Below are 12,296 nucleotides of genomic sequence, written 5' to 3' on the forward strand. Positions count from 1 at the left end.
ATGTTACTGCTTTTTGTCAGTCTCAGAGGAGCAAATATGCGCATCTCACGAGCAACAACGGCTCCTTAAGCAGTCTCCACATTCTATCGTGCCATTTTGGAACAATTGCTCCCAATCTTTGCTTTCCAGCTTGCGTCTGATAGCGCCATAATTTCATTTTCGCCAATTAAATATCTTCCCTTAGTAACTGCTTCTTTCCCTCACCAAGGCAATGGCAAATGTGAGGTGTTCTCCCAACGAGACATCTGACACCTATCCTGTCTCATTAGCGACCACCAAATCCACAATGGCCTCTTCCCTCGTCGGCAGAAACGCAGCACTTGGCTTTTACTTCTGATGACACAGGAAGAAGCAGAGACGTTGCTCCTCCAACTTTACCGTCTGTCATACAGGGGGAAACAAAGTTACGGTTGCTGTTACTTCCATTTTGTGATTCAGGGATTAGCAGAGACGCTTTCTATGATACGGCAGGAAGCAGAGACGTTGCTCCTGCTACTTCGCTTGTATAATACATGTTGGTACAGAGACGCTGCTGCTGCTACTTTACATTCTATTATACACGATTATGTACAGACACTGATCCAGCTGCTTTACCTTCTATGACACGGGAGGTTGCAGAGACGCTTCTCGGGACACTTTAGTTTCTGAGATACTGGAGGGAGCTGAGACGCTGCTCCTGCGAATTTACTTTTTGTCATACAGGAAGAATCAATGACGCACTTTCTGCAACCCTCATTTGTGTGCGACAGGAGGAAGCAGAAACACTGCTTTTGTTTCTGTGGTTTCTATGATACAGAAGAAAGCAGAAAGACGCTCGTGCAACTTAACATTATATTTTCCAAAAGGAAGTAGAGACGCTGTTCGTGCTCATTTACTTTCTGAGACACGGGGTAGCAGAGTTGGTGCAACTTCGTCTTTTCTTTCTCTGATACAGGAGAAATCAGAGACGCTTCTCTGGTTAAGGATGAAGCAGATATGCTGTTCCTGCTCCGTCTCTTGATACAATACAGAAAGAAGCAGAGGCGCTGCTCCGCGACTTTACTTCATATAATACAGGAGGAATCAGAGCCGCTGCAGCTGCCACTTTAATCTCGATGATACAGGATAAAACATAGACACTGTTCCTGCTAATTGACTTTCGATGAAACACAAGGAAGCAGAGATGCTACTCCTTCTCCTTGACTTTCTACAAAATAGGAGGAAACAAAGATGCTGCCTCTGCTACTTTACTTGCTATAATGCAGGAGGAATCAGAGGCGGTGCTCCTGCTAATTCGCTTTCGTTGATAAGGGCGGATGCAGAGACACTGCACTTGCTGCTTCACCTTCTATGGTAAAGCAGAAAGGAGAGACGCTGCTCCTGATACTTTACTTACTATTATACAGGATTTAGCAAGGACGCTGTTGCTGAGTATTGACGTTTTCTATTGACGTTTTTGTGGGCGGCACGGTGGCACAGTGGTTAGCACTACTGCCTCATATTACCAGAGACCCGGGTTCATTTCCCACTTCAGGCGACTGACTGTGTGGAGTTTGCACGTTCTCCCCGTGTCTGCGTGGGTTTCCTCCGGGTGCTCCGGTTTCCTCCCATACTCCAAAGATGTGCAGGACAGGTGAATTGGCCATGCTAAATTGCCCGTAGTGTTAGCTAAGGGGTAGATGTCGATGTAGGGGTATGGGTAGGTTATGCTTCGGCGGGGCGGTGTGGACTCGTTGGGCCGAAGGACCTGTTTCCACACTATAAGTAATCTAATCTAACACAGGAGGAAGCGGCGATGCTGCTCCAGCTACATTATTTTCTATAATTCAGGAGAAAACGGAGACAGTGTTCATACTGCTTTACTTTTTATGTCACAGGAGTAATCAGAATTGATGTTCCAGCTACTTTACTTTTATAATACAGGAAGAAGCAGGGACGCTTATCCTTCGATTTTACTTTATATGATGCTGGTGGAAGAAGCGACGCTGTAACTGTCAATTTACTTTCCGTAATACAGGAGGAAAGCGGAGGCACTGCTCCTAATACTTTACTTTCTATAACACAGGAGTAATAAGGGACGCTGCTCCTGTTACTTTACTTTCTATGATAGAGCAGGAAGCAGAGATGTTCCTCCTGATTTTTTACTTTGTATAAAACCGGAAGTAGCAGAGAAGCTGCACCCTTTACTTTAGTTTGCATGATCCAGGCGGAATCAGTGACGCTGTTTCAGTGACTTTACTTTCAATAATACATGATGAAGCGGAGGCGGTGCTCCTACTACCATATTTTCTGTTGTACAGGAGGGAGCAGAGACGCTGCTCCTGCTGCATTACCTCCTATGACACAGAAAGAACAAGAGACAAAGCCACTGCGGCTTCGTGTTCTCGGACACAGGCGGAAGCGGAAGTAATGCTCCTGCTGTGTTACTTTCTATGATACAGGTGGATACAGAGACACTGCTCCTGTGACTCTGTTTTTTCGTAATTCAGATATAAGCAGCGATGCTGCTCTTGGTACTTTACTTTCTATGACAACGAGGAAGCAATTATTCATGCACATTTAACTGTTCTCTGATACATTTTTTCCACTTATTGATTCCCTAATGGCATTTATTCCTTTATTTTTTCCCTTAAAATATTTGTCATGATTGAATTGCGGAGTGGACTCGATGGCCTTACTTCCACTCCTATGTCTTATGTTCTTATGGTCTTATTTACTGACGCGTTGACCCAAAACTCCAATTTACTGGTACTTGCAGCATTTTTATTTTTATTGATTTCCTGCCCCTATTCTCCCAATAAGACCTGCTCTGCTCCAATTGTCTAATGTACTGGCACTCCCACCAATTTTCTCATGTAATGTCACTGTTCACCAAATTCACCATTTACTCATAATCACCAATTCTCCCATTTACTAATTGCCCTATTCAAATTCTTCAATTTACTGACACCCGTGCCAAATCAACGATTTAGAGATGCCCGACTATAATTTGCCCATTGACTGATGCCATGTCCCAATTCTCCCATCAGGTTCCACTGTGCACCAGTTCTCCCATTTAGTATTTCCCTGCAACAAATCTCCAATAAAGTGATATGCTGTCAAAATTCTCTAATGTTGGCGTGCCCGCCACCAAATCTCCAAATAACTAATCCTGCACAAATCTTCCCTTTTGTGATAAACTGCACTCCCATTGAAGATTGTACTGTCCCAACTTTCCCATTTAGTTGTTCCCTGATACACAGCTTCAACACAGTTCCAGGGTTTGAGCAGTATTTGTAAATTGTAGAATTGGTTCCGGGCACCAGAGCCATAAATAGAGTAATAGAGATGTCCAGCAGGGAAACAGACGCTTTGATCCTACTTGTCCATACCGAAATTTAAGGATTATGGCAGCGGGCCAGTCAATTGGTAAATCATTGCAACGAATTTCGAAACGGACAAATTGAGTGTTGTTTCATCTGAGTAGGAACATTTGGAGTAGGGCATTAGATCAGGGGGGAATTCGTGCTGTTCTACAATAAATGGGAGAATTTGGACAAAACATTACTGAATTGGAGAGTAAGAGCCATATACCCCTAAATGTCACAATTTGTTTAGGTCACCCCCTTAATTCTCAGACAATGCTGTAACGCTGACTCTCTGACAAGTCCCTGATTCTTCATAATGAATTTAAAAAACCTATTCTCATGCACGGCCGAGAAATAACATGGTTTCAGGATCTTTCAGGATCTTTCAATCGGTGCAAGTCTGTATGTTCTGATAATCAGTGAGTGCATGCCAGACAGTTGGAATAATCCTGACATTTTGGGCGACCACCAGTGAATCAGTTAAGAGGCATGCTTCATTGTCAGCCATCAGTTGTGAGGCAGCGTATCTTTGTCAGAGCGTCATAACTGAGAGGCTGCATCATTGTCAAAGTTTCAATACTGAGACTGTGCCTCATCTTAACAGAGCCAGATTTAGAGCGTGCCACCTTGTCAAAGGGAAATCCTGAGTACGCCAATCTTTGTAAGTGCTGAGTGCAATAGCAAAACAGGGTCAATATTGTGGCTCATAGTACTGAGGTCACAACTGCGATGGCGCAATACAATCAAAGTACCAGTAATGAGGTATTGCAGCTATCTCCGACGGTATGAATTGAAGGAGTGCATTATTGTCAGCGACTCAGTTCTTAGAGTGTGCTTCATTGTCAGAGGGCACATTCCGAGGTAGTGTCGCATTGTACTCGGGACAGAATTGAGGGAGAGCTAGACAATTAGATGGTCTTCACAGAGATATTAAAATTCAGAGAAACGTTGCATATTGGACATTCGGGTTAACGCTCAATTAAATGAAAAAAATGAGAATAGGAAACAGAGACGCTGCTAATGCTACTTTACTTTCTATGATACAGGAAGAAGCAGAGAAGTTGTTCCTCATAGATTACTTCCGATGATAAAGGAGCAAACAGAGTCGTTGCCCCCGCTAACTTAAATGCTGTGACATAGGAGGAAGCAGAGACCCTCTTCCTGCTACTTTACTCTCTATAATACAGGAGGAAACACAGACCCTTCCCCTTCTACTTTACATTCTATGATACAGAAGGAAGTAAAGATTATGCTCCTGATACTTCACTTTCTATAATACAGTAGAAAGTAGAGACACTGTTCCTGCTGTTTTATTTTCTGTGAGACAGGAGGAAGCAGAGACGTTGCTCCTGCTAGATTACATTGTGTAATGCGGGATGATTAGAGACAAGTCTCCAGCTACTTTACCTTCTCTCATGCAAGAGGAAGCAGAGACGGTTCTCCTGCTATTTTATCTTCTACGAAGCAGGAGGGAGACCAGATGCTGCTCCTGCCAATTCGAACATTCGAGAGGCCAATGAATATTTAAAGTGAAAATCAACAAATTCCTTTCTTCAAGTAAAATCAAGAATATTTAACTTGGAGCTCTTTACACAGCTTTCGCTAACCTCTGTTTTCTAACTTTCCCGTCTCCAATACTGGACTGATTAAAATCCCGATTAAGATTTACAAAACAAAATTTGTTGTCTCAAAACCAGACAGTTTCTGACTCTTCTCTGTAGTACTGTATTATTTTATTCTTCTTGAGGATACTGTTTCACGGGACTCTGTTTGATGAAGGAACCTTAAAGAGAACTATTTTTCAGGCAGCCTTACATGCTGGTCACTTGGTAGTTCTCCTCTTAACGGTTCAATTTTCCCTCTACTTAAACACCGAAAATATCGGATTGTGTCAATAGTTTTTTTTAAAGATTTTCATGTACTAAATCAAAATTGGATTTCAGTTAGTTTTTTTGGGCGGTGCATGAATTAAATTTATTGGCCTAATTTGATCTGGGTTTTTTTTTGCCTCCAGACAACCAGCTACACTAACTGCTGGAACGAAAAAGTTGACATAATATATTTTTTTCAGAATACTTGGTGCTGTCAGTTAGTTCGTTTGTTTTCTAACTCTCTTAAAGGTAGAGTACACCCACATCTTCATCATCCCATTCCCTGAAGAAAAATAGTGTATCATTGTAGTCTAAAAAATTACATCATTTTTAACCTTGTTTAAAGACATTACATGAACATGCAGATAACTTTCATATAAGTTCACCTTAACTTGCCCCTATATCTTTATGCAAATACAAATCTCAATTAAACTTTACCATAAAGTCCCTGATAACACATATAACATATGTACAATTACATTCTTATGACCCAAAACACGTAAAGTTTTAAAGTTAAATATGTGACTATGATTCGATAAGATTACAAAGAAATACTCTCATTTTCATGTCTTTAAAGCGGTCTAAGAATTTGAGAGGATTGTGATCTGTGTACGCAACCATCTCTGACACATTGTTCAAGACATACACATTCAAGTGTTGTAAGACCAGTACCAAACTCAATCGTATATTTTCAATTATGGACTATTTCCTCTTGTGGATGTTGCCCTTCTTTGGCAACTAACCAATTGGCTGTTCAATCCCACCGTCATGTTATTGCACGAGTACAGCTCCAAATCCTCAGTCACTTGCATTGATGGCGACTTTAAAAGATTTTGAAACGTTTGTTGTAGCTCAAACTGGTTTGATAGTTAATATGGCTTTCAAATAGTTGAATGTTTCAAGGCCACATTTTGTCCATCGAAACTTTGTGTTTTTCACCAGCAAATCGGTTAATGGTGCCATTACACTGGTGAAATTTGGAACAAACTGCTGATAGAATCAGCTCAGTCTGAAGAATCGAAGCACTTCTTTCTTCGAGGTTAGTCGTGGAAATGCCAGGATGGCCTTCGTTTTTTTCGATTTATACCTTCTTTGACTGATATAATGTCCCAGCAACGTCGCCTCTCCTCTCACTAATTCTGCTTTATTTAAGTCTATCCCCAGTTTTGCGTCTCGTCGTCATTCAAAGCGGCCTGCCAACTGTATCATGGGAACGTTCCAGGACATACTGAATGTAACGACATCGTCCAGATACACTGCACCGTTTGGTAGCCAGGACACAACTCTGTTCATGAGTTTCTCCAATGTGCTGGGTGTGGTCTTCGTTCCAAAGTACATCGCTTTAAACTGATATAGCACATTTGGGCTACCAAGTCAGCAATTTATTTTGCTGACTCTGATAAATTTATTTGCCAATAACTACGCATAAAGTCCAACTTAGTGATGCAACAGGCATGTCCACATTTCTCGATACAGTACTCTCATTGAGGACTAAAATATAAGTCTGCTATTGTAAAAGTGTTTCTTTCCGATAATTCACGCAGAATCGCTCAATATCGTCAGTTTGGGAAATAAGATGGTCTGCGAATTCTAGCCACTATGACTTGATTGAATGATATCCTCGTCCAGCATCGCCTCCACCCAAATTTTACAACTGTGATATATGCTCCTGAGACCTCGTATGTTTTCCTAACACAAGCACACATCGATCAAAATCACGAAATTTAATTCTCTTGGAATCAGCGATACTCTGACCTAATTCCTTCTTTGTGTTTCTGAACGCTGTCTCTGTGCTTTAGGTACGAATTGTAAGAACTTCATATGGCTTGTTTAATCTCTTCATAATCTCTTGACCACTCATCTGACAGTGCAGTAAATACTTCACGAGCTCTGCCCCGCGGTTCCTTCTGAACTAGCATGACACACAAATCCTCGGCATGCTACATCAGCCTAGCCAATTTTTCAAACGAAATAAAGAAGATTTCATCATCTTTCTCCTCAAAAGTTAGTAGAATTTTGACATATTCGTGCATATCACTACCTACGCTTTTCATCTCCATTCTATTAACTTGACTTGGCTGAGTTAGTCCCAACTTCTGCAGTTCAAATTCTCTGTTTTTGCTCATCTAACAAACTTCTCTCTCTTTCTTTTTCCTCTCTCTATTTCTTTTTCCTCTTTCTCTCTTTTTCCTCCCTCTCTTTTTTCTCTCTTTTCTCAGCTAAGAAACTTTTAATCTCTTTACATTTTCTCTCTATCTTTATCTTCTCCTTCAACATTTTGCTGTTGTATTTTAGGATTTTTCTGCCTGGAATGCAGTTGTCTGTTTCGCTGATGCACCGAAGTATGTGAGCACTTTCCTTACAATTTTAGCTTCACTTTTTTCCTTGTGTGAAACCAAATCTAACTTATTTGCGAATTCCAGAAGTTTGGCCTTTTTCCTTCTTTCTCAGATTTCTTGGCATATTTAAGAAATCATGTTTAAATCCGAGTGGCTTCTCAGGAAATTTAAAAGCAATTTCTCTCATTTTGAATTTCCCCAACCACAAGTCATCTTATGAAAACAAATTGCCTCCCCAGGTTTTATTTGGTGATGTGTGGCACTGACTTATAAGTATTTAAATCTGCTGGCAATTTATGTACCCCAAATATATTCAACCCTATCTAAGCCAGTTCAAATCCGGGATGATGCCCAAACTAGTGCCGCCAATTTAAATCACCATCACACAAAGATGCAACCCGTACAGTAATCTGATAAAGTTCGAGAGGCCAGGAAATGTCCCAAAGGTCATTATTTAAACTAAAATTAGCAACTTTACTTTTAAAGTGTAGCAGAAAATGCTTAACTAACAAGTCTTTACAACTACTTTATCGAACCCATCTTTTGGCTTCCCCCTCTACAATACTGATACGATAAAACGGCTGGTTATAAGTTAACAAAAATTCCAATTTTAAAACCAGCAAGATGTCGAATTTTCTCTTTATATCTTCCTCTGTCTTCTTTTCTTCTTCTGACGGATCATGTTTCACAGGTCAATGGTCGTTAAAGTTAACTGTAAAGGAGCTATTTTTCGGGCAGTCTGTACATGCTGGTAGCTTGGCACTTCCCCTTTAATGTTTCAGGTTTTCCTGGTGATATACCACGAAAGCATCAAATTGTATCATTGACTTTTAAGATTGTCAATATAATAAATTCAAATTAATAGAAGTTTCATACTATCCGGGTGTAATTTAAAGTGATAGATCGAATTTGAATTTGTTTTGGCTTCTCCACCTGTGGTGCTGCCACTGACCTGTCCTCTGACATCGTACTAATTCCTGAGGTTTCACTGTGCCTCTGACATCGTTATGAAGGCAGACATCTGCGTCGTGGTTCCAGTATTGTGCGTTCGAAATCCAGTCCCGCCAGCGTCTGTTTTGATTTGTCGCTAAATATGTGCACTTGCAGCACAATAAAGGATCAATTAATAGTGCAATGTGACAGATAGAGGTGTGTGAAATGCTGAGGTTTTAGTTACATTTGTACATTAGTTAAATGGAAACTTGAATCAGGAGATAAGGATGTAAAATTTGTTTGGGTAGAGGTGAGGAACATTGAGCGAAGAAGTCACCAGCAGGTGTATCCTTCAAGCCCACTCACAGTAACCACAACGTGAAATGAATCATCCAAGAAACAAAATGCATGTGAGAGATGAAGGATAGCAATAATCATGAGAAATTTAATTTCCCATCTACCACTACCGGCTCCATTATAAAGAAAGTTTAGAGAACCATAATAAATAAGGCAAGTATGTCCGATTGGAAAATAAAAATAATGATACAGATCGTAGTGTTCGATTCATTGACAGGCTCCTCAATTGCATTTTTTCCTCAAAACCATACCTTTCTTTGTGAGCACTGATAAACAGGGCCATTCGTTTTGCCATAAGAAAATAAATATGTCACGACCCTTTTTATATTTCATGCCCAAGAGCACCCAGCATCCTCCGCATCACACTTCTACCTCTTTTGTTGGAGTTTCTCTCGATTTTGGGAGTAGCCTGCTTTTTCACATTTCCTATCAAAGTACATGCCCTCACACCCCTGATAAGAAACTGCTACTGCCAAGCTTTCCCCCATTCAATCAACATATCCATTTGCAGATTCCTCCATCCTCAACACAGCATGCCCGCCCAGCTATTGTGTCTCTTCAGTAAAACTGGACGCATTTCACTCTGCACTTCCTCCACGTCATGAATCCTGAGATATTAACTGAAGCCGATGAATGACCATTCTGCATTCCACTAATTGCATCTTTCCCAATTGAAAAATATTCATTAATGCCAACTCGGTGCATTCTATTGCGTAAACAGTGGGGTGACCATGCTCACTTTCTTACCTATCACCTTGATCAACGACTTTGTGCAATGACCTTCAATCTGGCGCTGAATTGAGGGTTTTGCTAGAAATTCAAATATGCTTCATCTCTCAGCTCCCTTGTTCAACTCTGCTTGTCATGTCAGCAAAGAAGTTTCGAAAATTACCAAGTGAGGTTATCCTTTCAACAAATGATGTTGACAATGTTAGACTGTAACCAATTTTCTAAGCTTCCTTTGAAATACTCTCTCGCATTTTCGAAATGACAGAAAAGGCATTGATTCAGACAGATGCCACTTGAACCATCAGGATTCCTACACCTTTTAATGAAATCATGGTTGATTTGTTTAACCCTCAACTTCACTTTTATGCCTCATCCCCTTATCACTTTACTTCTTCAGTAACAAAATGTCTGTCTATCTCAGCCTGGAATATACCTAGTCTTGACAGCTCTTTGTTGTAAGGAAGTCCCCAGATTTGCTACCTTCTGAAAGAAAGAATATCCTCCTAATCTAGTACTGAAATGGGTAACCCCAAACTCTGAGAATAGACCCCCTGGTCATATGCTATCCCGGGTGCAAATCAGAGCAGAACAAACACTTAAAATTACATAAGCACTCACTGGCATTATCGGACATTTTAAAAACATTCTGGTTAAAAGAACAACCCTGCTTTTCACATTAGGTTTGTTAAAGAAACATCTGCATGAAAAGTGCTTCATTTGCTTTGATCCAGATGCCACTTAAAGGCACTATACAAATTCAATGAGATCTTTCTTTTTCAATCCATTGCGACATTTATTCGTCTTTCTGCACATGGAAAAGAATTCTTCCCATCCACTCTATATTTCATCAATGTGCGCAGCTCAATTCTATCTCCCACCAATCTGCCCCGTTCTGAATAAATAGAGGGGAACAATAGACATTGGGGTCATGGCTCAGACGAGGCAAGCGACGAACTTGCCTTGCGTGTTTGAAACCTCTACTCCATAAGCAAGGTTGAAGACCAACGGCAAACATGCCATTGTGGCTGACTGATGAAGATAATAAATTAAGGATCCCTTGGCGGTTGGTCAGTATAAGTTCAAAACTTGTTTACTATGCTTCCTCACAGGGCAACATTTGAATGATTTCCGACAAAACAAATTCTGGCTCAAACTTCAAAAAAATACGTTTCAACAAACCCGTTCGGTCACTTGATAACAGTTAGTTAACTCGAGCTCTGAACCACAAATATGCCACCGTCAAAACGCTGGCTCTGTTTCACTTTTCCCAGATACATCGAAGCCCGTTGATTTTCTGCTGTATTCTCTGAATTATTCCTGCACAAGTGCAATGTTTCCTGAAATATCTTCGTCAGTGGCAATACTTTCTATTTTCACCATACCATCCATCCCAACCGGTCCTTTCCTCATCATTACTAACAGTCCCAAGAAATCTCCGGTTGATCTTTGCTCAAAATAAAACATGCCCCGTCTTAGGAATCTCTTCACAAAATGGGATTTCCTCATCCCTGGACATGGTGCAAGGCGGAGGTTTGGGAAGAGATTCTGGGCAATCATTGTCTGTTGGCAGGTGGAACATATTCAACAAACAAACCAGAAAATCCATTCTTCACCTGTGCGAATCGTTAGAAACGCTTTGGTAAGCGAAGTCAGCAGTGAATGAAGATGGGTGAAGTGGCCGATTGCGCAGGTAAATTCGAGACAACTTCAACCTTTTTAAGGGGCCGGGGCATTTTGAGTCTTCTGTTTCGGGCCATGAACCGATCTGAGGCATTGAAATGATTCTCGTTCCTGCACATCAGTAATTCAAACAGCACCTCGGCTCAGGGACAATGGGAAAGCACGGGAACATCCAAGGCACTAAAAGGCTCGAAGAGAGACAGTTCGGGTTGGAAGAGATCTAGTTCCCAAAGACATGGATATGACTGCAGAGGGTGGGATCAGATTGTTCCCATGTCTCCACAATGGATGCCCAAAACTTTACTTTGGAAAAGTAAAACTGTTGGAGGACAACTGTCATTTCGGGTGGGACAGGGTGAAGCTTGAAATTGTTAACAGCCTGCTTTTGGGGATCATGCAAGTTCCTGTTTTGGTAGTCTTTGTGAAGCAATTGGCCAGCGGTTTCCGCTTTTCATTGAAAGGTCACTGATTCGAAACCTACCAAGGACGGTTTGGTTGTTCACAATCCATGCTTTATTTTAACTTTTCTGCACAGTCCTGGGTTTTAATGGGGTCAAGAAAATATTCCCCAAACAGAAATATTATTCACTGTGGAAAACACAAAGGTGTTCCTATTTTGTTTTCGAATTTCGCGTAAAGGCCGACAGATGTTGAAATTCTGTAATAAAAGCAGAACGTTCAGTAGAAACTGAGTAGATTTGGTTGTACATGTGGGAGAAACAGAGTTGTGATGATGTTCTGAAACGTTGTCTCTGTTTCTCTTTCCACACATGCTGAGATTCTCCTCCAGTTCCCGGTTTTTGTGTTTAACTGAATGTCTATTTCATTTGGATTCATCATGTACCGACATTGAACCATTTCGAAACCAGTGAATGCATTGGATTCAAACAAACGCCAAGAATGATTCATTCCTCCTCAGCTCGAGACGAAGAGAGACCTCGAGTTCTGTCATCGAGGATGAGTGGTTCTGGTGATGGACATGTTCCCTGCAAATGTTCATGTGTACCTAGGGCTGAGATCAAATAGGCCGGGAGTTCGTTTGAAGGTCTATTTTACCGTAC

The sequence above is a fragment of the Chiloscyllium punctatum genome, chromosome 33 (genome assembly GCF_047496795.1).
Source record: "Chiloscyllium punctatum isolate Juve2018m chromosome 33, sChiPun1.3, whole genome shotgun sequence".
NCBI classification, from domain to species: domain Eukaryota; kingdom Metazoa; phylum Chordata; class Chondrichthyes; order Orectolobiformes; family Hemiscylliidae; genus Chiloscyllium; species Chiloscyllium punctatum.